This window comes from Pecten maximus, chromosome 15, assembly GCF_902652985.1.
Source record: "Pecten maximus chromosome 15, xPecMax1.1, whole genome shotgun sequence".
NCBI classification, from domain to species: Eukaryota; Metazoa; Mollusca; class Bivalvia; order Pectinida; family Pectinidae; genus Pecten; species Pecten maximus.
The window spans coordinates 20,461,342-20,474,827 of NC_047029.1; the positions used below are offsets into that span (position 1 = coordinate 20,461,342).

Consider the following 13,486-nt stretch of genomic DNA (forward strand, 5'->3'; position numbering starts at 1 on the left):
TCAGTTTCACTAAAAGGGCCACAACATCTGTTACCAGTTACATTTCCATAGTTAACGTCATATGTTTTCGTCAAATGATCCCGGAATATTTTCACCTATGTCAATAAATGCTGATTCGAGTTCTCTTTTATGTATGTTTATTCTATAATATCTTCTAGATTGTCATCCGAAAGTAGTTTCGTCTGCCATTTTGATTACAATGGTTACAGCCCGATGATCGAAAACACTCTTGTGTGATTGGTCAAAAATACCCAAGACTTGGGAGGTTCCCTGTTAATATATTATTCCGGGTAATCAGTTTGCTCTGCTAAAGTCTCGTGCAGGAATTCACCAGTTTCAGGTTCTATATTGCATTTTGTAAAGACTTACCGGAGGGGTACCGGTCTCGACCAATCAGAAACCGGAAAAATCAGTCATATAACAGTACATGAAACTGGTTCTCATGTCTCTGATAGATCTTTACCCCATATCGACCAGGAGGTCTAATCGATTGATTGTATTTGAGAGCATAACCTTTAAACGACGTATACATAGAGTAAGGTTGTGCCGTTCATCACTAGTGGGTCGAACAGGTGATGCGAGGTTTGGAATGAGTTGTACCGGAAGCAAGTACCGGAAGGAAGTACCAGAAGCAAACGTTTGGCGTGCGCACGGCACGAACCGACAATAAACGTGGGATTTGCACGGCACATACATGCATGCCGAATATCCTTATTTCATTCAAGTACAATGGGCAAAGATTTATTTTCTCGGTACCGCCCGACATCAAAACTAAAATACCTTTATTAAATTATCTGCCTCGCGCATATTCCACAAGGGACATCATTTGTTTGAATAGAAAATTTTAGAAATAGATAGTAATTCATACACGTGTAGTCGTTATATACTTTCCCGTAATATCGCCTTCTCGACTTAACACCGAATAACCCTATATATAGCTATAGATATAGGTCGCATGCAGTTTTTAATTAATTACAGTACTGATATTATGTGTATCGGATATCGTAGTGTTATATGTGTTATATAATGCACACAGCGTTGTGTCATTCTGAGCAATTATTAAAGTCAGTTCTGAACATAATGGTATGGGGTGCATAGATAATAATTTCCAAAACAATGGGCCAACTTGTTCGAAAGGCGATTAGGGTAATACACTTGATAAGTTAGATTTTCGTATCTCCTTTAATTAAAAATATGTTTATTTATATCCCATAAAATATTGTCAAGTTAGTTTTACAACAAATGATTTTATCGGGATTTTGAAATTGTTGTTAAACTGTGATTAGCCAATAATCATATTTTGAACAACTGGGCCCTTGTCCTGGTTCATAATTTTGGTTTAGATTGATAAGTGGAGGTCTTTAAGTAAAGTTGGTCAATGCTATTTTTTTTCTTATTTACAGAGAACATTTTACGCATCACTTATTATCGAACTGACAATTTTCCTTAGCAACAGTTATTGTTGTTTTTTTAAACACCACATGTTTGTTTTGTAAACCGTGAGTTGGAGTAACGGTAATTCCTCGATATGGTTAAGGGACTCACGAGTCATTTGTTGAGAACTTCGGTATTTAATTTCCAATTCGTAAATGTTTGACACTCTTGGTAGGTCCGAGACAACCTTTATGGCCCAGGAATCGACAGTTGTGTGACCGAAACTGTCATGTCATTTTTACAAAATATGTACTTCTGATTACAAGTCAGAGCTATGAATACACAATTCTTTCGGTCAGCTGTGTATTAAAACAAGATCGTTTGTACATCCACAAGTAGGGCATTTGGCTTATTGATGGCCAACAACTTATCGTTTGGGATGTTTAAGTTTAAACTTTACACAGAGTTATGAACATATAGATATCACAGGTGTATGTCGTAGTTGTGACTGGTCAGCAACAAGGTTATCAGATTTGAGGGCAAATACTTTTACTCGCTACACCTTCTAAAAGAGCTTTTCTTCATGTATCTGGGGAAATATATCACTGTTCAAGGCGACATTGATTTGACAACGACTGCCATTTTATTATAGTAAGGTGGTAATACAAACATTAAATAGAACTATGCTTGTTTGAGCAACAAAACTGCCGAAATTAAAATTTCTGATTGGAGAGCATAGATCCCCATGCAATGAATTATATGTTCTATACACTGTTCAAATCTTAGGCATAATTAGTTCCCAAAGTATCACACATACACATTAAGTGGTTAGGGAAAAGTAGAATAACATGCAGCTATTCGAGGAAATGGAAGAAACAAATTAATGACATACCAAAATTAAAACATGAATTTATTACCTAATACATGTAATAGTGTATGTCACTTCTCCTGGTCACATAGTGCTATATCTTAATTTAGGACACAACGATGTCCTGAATTTAGCGACAGGTCGCTATGAAAATGTAGATGCTTGTTCTAATATATTTTCCGTTATAACAAGATGCCATATCTGTTATTAAGAGCCGGATATATATTTGTAAATTTGTGTATACCGATAAATGATGATTTATACAAGTCTCTACGATACTGATACAATGGATACGTTACCAGAGTGCCGAAAACTCCAAACATGTTTTAGTAAGACTTTATTCGGGGCCGAGTAGGGGAAATATTCCCTTTTAAACATGTCTTTGTCTGTAAGGATATGTTTTGGTTTATACTTGTTCTATGGCATCCTTAGGTGAAGGGAAATCAATTCTGCCAACACCTCGGATTGGAATTTAACAACAAATGAACTGAACAGAAGTCAAGGTCAGAGGTCAAGGTCAGTGCCATATTTTGTACATGTATGATACAATGTATTTCGCTTCCTATATGCAATTTATTTTGAAGTCCAAAATGTCAAACCTGAACCACTGCGATATGGATAGATGGCTTCTTGATGATTGTGGGGAAGATATAGTCACATGACCGGGCCCTTGTTGACTCCATCAGTGCTCTATTCTGCTTTGGATTTTCTTTGGGACTAGAACGCTAAGTTTAAGTTAAATGAAAATGTTGAATGAAGTACATGGATAATGGTACTAAAAGACAGATCCAAAAAAGGGAAAAGTATTGGTAATATAATTACTTATATATCGTGCAGATGAGCGATACAGGCCCCATGGGTCTCTTGCATTATACTATATAAATGGCTGTAATTTTATGGTCTCCATTAACATATAAAGGCCTACTTATATTTTTAGCCCACCATCATCAGATGGTGGGCTATTCAAATCGCCCTGCTTCCGTGGTCCGTCGTCCGTCCGTCCGTCCGTCCGTCCGTCCGTCCGTAAACAATTCTTGTTATCGCTATTTCTCAGAAAGTACTGAATGGATCTTTCTGAAATTTCAGATGTAGGTTCCCCTTGGTGCCTAGTTATGCATATTGCATTTTGAGACCAATCGGAAAACAACATGGCCGACAGGCAGCCATCTTGGATTTTGGCAATTGAAGTTTGTTATCGCTATTTCTTAGAAAGTACTATAGGGATCTTTCTCAAATTTCATATGAAGGTTCCCCTTGGTGCCTAGTTATGCATATTGCGTTTTGAGACTAATCCGAAAACAACATGGCCGACAGGCAGCCATCTTGGATTTTGACAATTGAAGTTTGTTATCGCTATTTCTGAGAAAGTACTGAAGGGATCTTTCTCAAATTTCACATGTAGGTTCCCCTTGGTGCCTAGTTATGCATATTGCGATTTGAGACCAATCTGAAAACAACATGGCCGACAGGCAGCCATCTTGGATTTTGACAATTGAAGTTTGTTATCACTATTTCTGAGAAAGTACTGAATGGATCTTTCTGAAATTGCAGATGTAGGTTTTCCTTGGTGCCTAGTTATGCATATTGCGTTTTGAGACCAATCTGAAAACAACATGGCCGACAAGCAGCCATCTTGGATTTTGACAATTGAAGTTTGTTATCGCTATTTCTGAGAAAGTATTTAAGGGATCTTTCTCAAATTTCATATGTAAGTTTCCCTTGGTGCCTAGTTATGCATATTGCGTTTTGAGACCAATCTGAAAACAACATGGCCGAAAGGCAGCCATCTTGGATTTTGACAATTGAAGTTTGTTATCACTATTTCTGAGAAAGTATTAAAGGGATCTTTCTCAAATTTCATATGTAAGTTTCCCTTGGTGCCTAGTTATGCATATTGCATTTTGAGACCAATCTGAAAATAACATGGCTGACAGGTAGCCATCTTGGATTTTGACAATTGAAGTTTGTTATCGCTATTTCTGAGAAAGTACTGAAGGGATCTTTCTCAAATTTCATATGGAGGTTCCCCTTGGTGCCTCGTTATGCTTATTGCATTTTGAGATCAATTGGAAAACAATATGGCCGACAGACCGCCATCTTGGATTTTGACAATTGAAGTTTGTTATCTCTATTTCTCAAAGTACTGAATGGATCTTTCTCAAATTTCATAAGTAGGTTCCCCTTGGTCCCTTGTATTGCATTTTTGGACCAGTCTGTCCTGAAAACAACCTGGCAAACAAACAGCCATTATCGTTAAATCTCAAATTTCTTATATAGCTAGGATTCCCTTGTTTGAAAAGTACTGGAGGGATGTCTCAATTTGCACAGATTAGTAAAATGAAGGGAAAAATAGAGAAAAGATCAATCTGACATGGAACCTATGAAGATCATTCAATGGTGGGCGCCAAGATCCCTCTGGGATCTCTTGTTTGATATTGTATTGTCACAGATATTATTTTACATCGTATCATTGAAGATGAGACTCAAATACACTAACTAATCTTTTCATATTAAAATGGCTACCAGGAAGTGTAGAAGTAATCGGTTCTGATTGGCTATCCCGAATCTAGTCACGTGAAACAAAACTACGCGAAGACGGGCTGCAAAGAATTGCTTTGTCTAACCTGATTGAGCCGCGTTGTTGTATGAAATTTTAATTTGATAGTCTTTTGAACGACCCAGCATCCTTTTTTCAATAGGTTTACAATTTAGGAGATGAGAAGCGAAATATTAAAAAATAAATTGAGATGAGAAGCGAAATATGCGTTTTAAACGTGATATAACCAGTAATTGATTTATCTTTTAACACGAATTAATGATGTATTTTTTCAGACAATCTATCTTTAGATTGACACAAATAAGAGGCATGTTTTACTGATGCGCTTGCCTGTGTTTATATCAAACACTGTGGTAACAATCTCTACACAATCTTTTTAAATATGCATATTTGACAATACAAATACATGTAATACTGGGTGGATCCGCATAGGAGAGTGTTTCCTTTTGTGTCGGGTTTTTATTTCTGTTCCATGTAGGTTAGATCCATTAACTAGTTTTCCAGTCTACCGTCCATGCGTATGAGCTGTATGTGAAATTCCTGGAATGCTTTGTCATAACGTACAAAAAACAGGTCGTTTCTTGGAATTTCTACGCGATAGATACCCTCATCCTCCATGTAGCCCAACTGTTAACAAAAAAACTCAGTCGTGACGTCAACGTTCGGATAGTGTGAGCTTCGTTCATAACTGACAGACAATCTTTGTAATTTCTAGCCTCAATATACCGCTCTGCTAGAAAGATATTCTCTTTAGTGCGATCGGTTGAGCGTAAGACTAGTAAGCAAGAGGTCCCGGGTTCGACCCCTAGCGGAGGCCGTGATTTAAATTTAAGTTATCATGCGCTCTGTTACATATGTTCTTATATAAAACTCGAGCACATATGAAGTTAAAATCATACGAAGTAAGGATATATTCCACACTTCCAAAAAAGCCAGGAAATGTCTGAAGTAGTGTGGTCTACACGTGCCATCCAATCGCAACAATTCGGTACATTCCGTCAAGGCTCGGCTTGATGTAGTGACGTAGTATATAGATATCTTACCCTTAATATGACAGAAATCTATGGCAGTAGGAATACGTCATCATCAATAACATTGAAGATTCTTAACTAAAATTTAACAAAACACCGTTATCCAAAATTCGATTTTTTCTTTAAGCTGTCATGATTATATAATAAAAAGTTTAATCTAATGATAAGTCTATTCCCAAAAACACAATGATTAGATGTTTTCAAACGTTTCAAATATGTACTGTCGGCGCCTTAATATACTTACATTAAGCAAATAAAACAGTTTAAAAACCGGACATTTAAAAAAAATATTTTGAGGTTCTCGTCTGTTTGTTTATAACACCTAACATTGTATCCTATGAATAGTCCCTGTTCTCACAATCGTCTGCCATGCAGTTCCGAGAAACAATCACTCGTTGTGTGATCTTGGTTGTCGTAACAGGGATATGTACGGAGGTAAGGCTGGTAATTAGTGTCTATGTCTGTATAGAAGTGTTATGGAGCCTGGGAGGGCGATAGTATGGAGCTCGGGGACCTCATTTTACGTGATCGGTAAGGCAGTGTTTGGTGATATTAACCTAAGGAAAACCACAGCCAGGAATGTTACTCGGTGAAGTACATGGTGTGTTGTCACGCGTGAATTGTCCTGTTGTGTTAAAATATCGCGGACTTTATACGTATATATTTAATATATACATTATATCTTGAATTCCCGGAAAACATCATCGTTTGAGTCTGAGCAAATCATTTGATCTCATAACAAGGGACGGGATTCACTAATGCATACTGAATGTAAAAATAGATACCCGTATATCCGTCAGTCTGTATAGGTACCCGTATGTCTGTCAGTCTGTATCGGTACCCGTATGTCTGTCAGGTCGTAGTTACCCGTATGTTTGCCTGGTCGCTGGTACCCGTATGTCTGGCAGGCTGTATGTACCCGTATGTCTGTCAGGCTGTATGTACCCGTATGTCTGTCAGGCTGTAGGTACCCGTATGTCTGTCTGTCAGGCTGTAGGTACCCGTATATCCGTCAGTCTGTATAGGTACCCGTATGTCTGCCAGTCTGTATCGGTACCCGTATGTCTGTCAGGCTGTAGGTACCCGTATGTCTGTCAGGTCGTAGTTACCCGTATGTTTGTCTGGTCGCTGATACCCGTATGTCTGTCAGGCTGTATGTACCCGTATGTCTGTCAGGCTGTATGTACCCGTATGTCTGTCTGTCAGGCTGTAGGTACCCGTATGTATGTCTGTCAGGCTGTAGGTATCCGTATGTCTGTCAGGCTGTAGGTACCCGTATGTCTGTCAGATCGTATGTACCCGTATGTCTGTCAGGCTGTATGTACCCGTATGTCTGTCTGTCAGGCTGTAGGTATCCGTATGTCTGTCTGTCAGGCTGTAGGTACCGGTACAGTGTATGTCTGTCAGATCGTATGTACCCGTATGTCTGTCAGGTCGAATGTACCCGTATGTCTGTCAGGCTGTATGTACCCGTATGTCTGTCAGATCGTATGTACCCGTATGTCTGTCAGGCTGTATGTACCCGTATGTCTGTCAGGCTGTATGTACCCGTATGTCAGTCAGGCTGTATGTACCCGTATGTCTGTCAGATCGTATGTACCCGTATGTCTGTCTGTCAGGCTGTATGTACCCGTATGTCTGTCTGTCAGGCTGTATGTACCCGTATGTCTGTCAGGCTGTATGTACCCGTATGTCTGTCAGGCTGTATGTACCCGTATGTCTGTCAGGCTGTATGTACCCGTATGTCTGTCTGTCAGGCTGTATGTACCCGTATGTCTGTCAGATCGTATGTACCCGGTATGTCTGTCAGGCTGTATGTACCCGTATGTCTGTCAGGCTGTATGTACCCGTATGTCTGGCAGGCTGTATGTACCCGTATGTCTGTCAGGCTGTATGTACCCGTATGTCTGTCAGGCTGTATGTACCCGTATGTCTGTCAGGCTGTATGTACCCGTATATCTGTCAGGCTGTATGTACCCGTATGTCTGTCAGGCTGTATGTACCCGTATGTCTGTCAGGCTGTATGTACCCGTATGTCTGTCTGTCAGGCTGTATGTACCCGTATGTCTGTCTGTCAGGCTGTATGTACCCGTATGTCTGTCAGATCGTATGTACCGGTATGTCTGTCAGGCTGTATGTACCCGTATGTCTGTCAGATCGTATGTACCGGTATGTCTGTCAGGCTGTATGTACCCGTATGTCTGTCAGGCTGTATGTACCCGTATGTCTGTCAGGCTGTATGTACCCGTATGTCTGTCAGGCTGTATGTACCCGTATGTCTGTCAGGCTGTATGTACCCGTATGTCTGTCAGGCTGTATGTACCCGTATATCTGTCAGGCTGTATGTACCCGTATGTCTGTCAGGCTGTATGTACCCGTATGTCTGTCAGGCTGTATGTACCCGTATGTCTGTCTGTCAGGCTGTATGTACCCGTATGTCTGTCTGTCAGGCTGTATGTACCCGTATGTCTGTCAGATCGTATGTACCGGTATGTCTGTCAGGCTGTATGTACCCGTATGTCTGTCAGGCTGTATGTACCCGTATTCCTTTAGATATGATGTTAGGGGTACGTCATTTGCTTAGTTGGGAAGATCGTGTGTCTTGTCTATCAAGTTTTGTTTATACATGTACAGCGTGGTACGTGTATTGAATAGTACGGACGTTTTATTTTTAATCTATTTGAAAAACACTTCAGATATGTCGGTCAAGTGTATCGCCAAAGAGGTGAAGCAAATGGGCCAAGTAGCCGTCCAGTACAAACAAAAGACAAGATGTCGGTATTCAAAGTCGGGTTATTTATATATACCCTTGTATAATTATGTCATACAAACACAGATTAATGATAGATTGTACAGACTTGGGATCTGACATCAAAAGAGACCATCATATTGTTAACTAAAATTTATATACCTAACGTTAACGTATCATATCACTTTAACTAATACGCATATTATCATTTTTACCTACAGCACATATCACAGGACCTAAAAACAATAACACAACTAACACATTTGAGAGCTAATACTGATTATAGATATATTCCCGTGTAGCCTAACAATGCTTCACCATGTTATTAGGGATAGAATCCTCTCAGAACAGATATCCATCATGGATTCTTCGAAAGATAAGATTCTGAAGAAAGGGATGCGCTAACTTTTAACTAGAAAATGTTTCTCTTTGCTACATGTTCGGAACTTCCGGTAACCACAATGGACTTCCGGTTAACCACAATGAACTTCCGGGAAATATGGCGCTCTTGTTTGCCTACCACACTCCCGTGTTAATCACAGGAGTGACGTATTGTATTGTGGACTTGAGGGTTATCAGAAAAGTGGTAAACAAGTGCTACATCTCGAGCTCTAAGGGAAATGTAAATATTCACCTTGGTCGACGAAATGATCAAAACAGATAAGTCTTTGAATTAATGCAATTTGTAAGATATCGCACTTGAATTAAATTAAATGTCATGGAAAGGGATATTGAAGTTGTAAGTGGCATTTTAAAGATTCTTTAAATTACATCAATGCTCAACATCACCAGAAGAATATTAGATTTGGTAAATACGGATTTTTTTTCGTCTCTTTACAAGTGTAAACCGGATAGGTAAAATTACACGACTCAGACACACTGGAGTAGGTTGAAGATCAAAATAAACAAAAAAATCTATGAAAATAAAGGACCTAAACATTCATAAAGCCTTAAGAGTATTTTTATAAAATGTACTAAAACATTTACGACAAAGATATATGTCAACAAACTCAACACTAGATGCGGGAATATCCATGGCAATCGGGTGAAACGCCTTGTACTGTCACAGGAAATATCGTCCAAAGATATGAGATATTCACAACGGAAAACGGGAAAACATACAGTAGACTCTAATCATTTTTACAACATACAGATAGAAGACTTAAATGTCCGTATTCAGTTATTTTTGAAATGGTAATTTTCAATAATGAAAAACTCCTATGGTTTTCTTTAAACCCATTGTAATATTTATAATAGGTACGTTAACTACTGTTATGAAATAGTATTCCCGTAAGAAAAACACATTATGTAAAACACAGTGGTATGAACACCAAAAATGGCTTGTTGCCAGATTTATTTAGAAATAGCACTGCATTTACATGTAAGGTGTCAGATAACACAGGGATCTGATAATTCGTTACAGTGTGTATATATTTGGACAATTTGTTTTGGGGGTGGGGGTGGAATGGGTGGGGCTAGATTAACATTCGGTAAAAGTGACGCCCTTCGGTTTTCATATTTTAGTCCCTGTAACTTCTGAAAATGTTCTGTACACACCAGGGAAAATCCAAATACAAAATACATATACATACTGTAATGATTTCTCAGGTCCCTGTGTTAGATAACATGTATATTGAGCTTTCAAGTTCATCAATATACAATACTTGTGTAGAAATCGGTGAACTAGTTAGCAACATTTTACATAAATGTTTTACCTATATTGGTCTTATATTGACGTAAGATGAAATATTGAATTTGTCCCACTAGTGTTCTTAAATTTGATAATGGCTGTAATACACAATATGAATCGAAAGTACACGTGAACCGAAATCTTCATCATGACTGATCATATGTTGCATGGTATTACAAAATCTTTGAAAACCAAAACGCCTACTACCATTTCATGGTTTTTCCAGCATTTCTTGTAAAAAGTTAAAGCATCATGTAAAACATAGTTCTATAAATTGACTTATCTGAAGTTCATTCACAGTTACAAATAATGTTCTATTTTAATCGATCACATGACATTTATTTCTGTGAAATTCCATTTCCACTTATTAGAAAGATTACCTGTAATTTGTATAGCTTTACAGAAATCTACCTGACGGTGGATATCATTGTTCCTATAGATTGTGTGGTATCAGAGTGAGGTAACGTGTCGCCTAAAATACATGACCTACATTATACACACGCGTTCCGGTATATTCTCAACCCGTGGTCTGGGTTTTTACGTATAGAACACAGTAATGGGTAGTTTGTTAAATGTTTGTGATATTTTTAATTTGGATATTACATACAGATATGATTTAGAGACGTGTTATTACAGATACCGAGTCCTAAGCTTACTACACGAAGGGAAACGGTCAGGTAGGATCACCGTGGATCTCAACATACAAACTTAAGGTAAGTGGGCCATACATTTTGTCCTCTGTATAGAGGTATCCGATATAGCAAGTGTCCTTTATATGGAGGCGACAGGTGTCCACCATAACAGGTGTCCTTTATATGGAGGCGACAGGTGTCCACCATAACAAGTGTCCTTTATATGGAGGCGACAGGTGTCCACCATAACAGGTGCCCTCTATATGCACATGTAGTCTCGTCCACTACAACAGGTATTATCTGTTTAACAAGTGTCCAGTATAATAGGTATTCTCAATAGAGTTGTCGATTCTAATAGGTGTCCACTATAACAGGTATCCTCTATATATAGATGTCAACTTTAACAGGTATCCTCTATATATAGATGTCAACTATAACAGGTATCCTCTATATATAAATGTCAACTTTAACAGGTATCCTCTATATATAGATGTCAACTTTAACAGGTATCCTCTATATATAGATGTCAACTATAACAGGTATCCTCTATATATAGATGTCAACTATAACAGGTATCCTCTATATATAGATGTCAACTTTAACATGTCAACTTCAACAGGTATCCTCTATATATAGATGTCAACTATAACAGGTATCCTCTATATATAGATGTCAACTTTAACAGTAGCCCGAGTTTCCTCTGGCTCTGACACCATGTCTGGTGTAGGATACACCAGACATGGTGTCAGGGCCAGAGGAAACTCGGGCTACTTTAACAGGTATCCTCTATAGAGTTGTCCTCTGTAACAGGCCTGTGACCACTATAAAGGGGTATTCATTGTAACGTGTTCAATATAACATCTGCCAACTTTAACAGGTGTCCTGTATATAGAGGGCCCTGTCCAGCATAACAGGTGTCCTGTATATAGAGAGCCCTGTCCAGTATAACAGGTGTCCTGTATATAGAGAGCCCTGCCCAGTATAACAGGTGTCCTGTATATAGAGAGCCCTGTCCAGTATAACAGGTGTCCTGTATATAGAGAGCCCTGTCCAGTATAACAGGTGTCCTGTATATAGAGAGCCCTGCCCAGTATAACAGGTGTCCTGTATATAGAGGGCCCTGTCCAGTATAACAGGTGTCCTGTATATAGAGGGCCCTGTCCAGTATAACAGGTGTCCTGTATATAGAGGGCCCTGTCCAGTATAACAGGTGTCCTGTATATAGAGAGCCCTGTCCAGTATAACAGGTGTCCTGTATATAGAGAGCCCTGTCCAGTATAACAGGTGTCCTGTATATAGAGGGCCCTGTCCAGTATAACAGGTGTCCTGTATATAGAGGGCCCTGTCCAGTATAACAGGTGTCCTGTATATAGAGGGCCCTGTCCAGTATAACAGGTGTCCTGTATATAGAGAGCCCTGTCCAGTATAACAGGTGTCCTGTATATAGAGAGCCCTGTCCAGTATAACAGGTGTCCTGTATATAGAGAGCCCTGCCCAGTATAACAGGTGTCCTGTATATAGAGGGCCCTGTCCAGTATAACAGGTGTCCTGTATATAGAGAGCCCTGCCCAGTATAACAGGTGTCCTGTATATAGAGAGCCCTGTCCAGTATAATATATGTCCTCTATATAGATATGTTTTCTATGAGAGGTGTTCACTATAACAGGCGCCCTCTATATAGAAGGTCATGTTAAGTATAAGGTACACGTTATATAGGTATCTAATATAAGTGTCCTCTATATAGAGATGTCCCCTATATAGAGGTGTCCCCTTCATAGAGGTATTCTCTATATCAGGTATTCATTATAATAGGTGACCACTACGTGTATAGGTAATTGGGCAGTCCCTACATATAAAACTTTCTCGTCACTACAAAAGATGTTTTATCAAAAAGACAGAGAGAAATTGACTGAGAGAGCGGGTGATTGGGCAGTTCTTACCTGCAAAATTCCCTTGTCACTTCAAACAGATATTTTATCAAAAAGACAGAGAACAATGGCTGAGTGAAGCTCTTACCTAAAAAATCTCTCGACACTACAAAAGAAATTTTATCAAAACGACAGAGAACAATGGCTGAGAGAAGTTCTTACCTAAAAAATCTCTCGACACTACAAAAGACATTTTATCAAAAAGACAGAGAACAATGGCTGAGAGAAGTTCTTACCTAAAAAATCTCTCGACACTACAAAAGACATTTTATCAAAACGACAGAGAACAATGGCTGAGAGAAGTTCTTACCTAAAAAATCTCTCGACAGTACAAAAGACATTTTATCAAAAAGACAGAGAACAATGGCTGAGAGAAAGGGTAATTAGCGAATCTTTACCTGCTTAACTATCTTGCCACTACACCAAAATGTACTTTAAAAAAAAAAGAAAAAAAAAGAGGTATTCAAAAAATAAACAGGATAAAGCGACCAGCGTAGAGGGAATGGATAAAAAGGGAAGGTCGTGACCAGAGCTTCCGGATATTTTTCAATGACGGATTGGTTTGTTCCCGGATCGGACCAACCTTCAACTCCTCGAAAGTCATTGGAGAGTTTGTTCTACACCCGGGAGCCCTCAAAATAAGTTATATTCCCCTTG

At 38.9% G+C, this 13,486-nt stretch overlaps 1 protein-coding gene across 2 annotated transcripts in view; it reads left to right on the top strand.

Moving 5' to 3' along the window:
- The window catches only part of LOC117343482, a 57,191-nt gene that overhangs the window by 22,135 nt on the left and 21,570 nt on the right, over nt 1-13,486 (top strand). Inside the window, exons 2-3 of one of the 2 annotated variants that reach the window (XM_033905853.1) lie at nt 2,675-2,758; nt 10,906-10,982. The gene's annotated coding sequence lies outside the window, so the exon portion shown is untranslated. The remainder of the gene's footprint in view (nt 1-2,674; nt 2,759-10,905; nt 10,983-13,486) is intronic. The other variant, XM_033905852.1, reaches the window with a different exon arrangement.